A 697-nucleotide genomic window follows, 5' to 3' on the forward strand; every position below is an offset into this window, starting at 1 on the left:
CTGTGGTCATTTAACACTGGGAATACTTTGGTCCAGGCTCTTCTGGCTTTCATAGTTTGCATTGAAAAGTCAGCTGTGATCCTAATGAGTTTTCCTTTATATGTGACTTGTTGTTTCTCTTTTACAGCTTTCAGTATTATCTCTTTGTTTTGTATTTTTAGTGTTTTTACTATGATGTACCATGGAGAGTTTCTTTTCTGGTCTTGTCTGTTTGGTGTTCTATATGCTTCTTGTATTTGTATGGGCATGTCTTTCTTTAATTTTGGGAAATTTTCTTCATGATTCTGTTGAAGATCTGGTCCATGCCATTGTCTTAGGAGTCTTCTCCTTCCTGTATGCCCATGATTTGTAAGTTTGATCTTTTTATGGTGTCAAACAATGCCTGCATATTCCATTCTTGTGATTTCTTAAATTTTTCATTATCTTTGCTTGAATGGTCTAGTTCATCCACTTTATCTTCCAGTCTTAATACTGTGTTTTCCATTTCATTCATCCTATTGGTGAGGCTTTCTCCTGTCATTTCTAATTGGTTTACTGAGTGTTTCACCTCCTTATGCATTTCGGCCTGAGTATTCTTCAATATTTCCAGCTCGTTTCTGAATTCATTCAGAAGTTTATCCCTATTTTCCTTCAGCTCTATGATTACCTTGTTTGTGTGTTCTTTAAATTCACTGAATTCTTTTATCATATTCATCAA

This window comes from Nannospalax galili, unplaced genomic scaffold (assembly GCF_000622305.1).
Source record: "Nannospalax galili isolate Female #2095 unplaced genomic scaffold, S.galili_v1.0 scaffold777, whole genome shotgun sequence".
NCBI classification, from domain to species: domain Eukaryota; kingdom Metazoa; phylum Chordata; class Mammalia; order Rodentia; family Spalacidae; genus Nannospalax; species Nannospalax galili.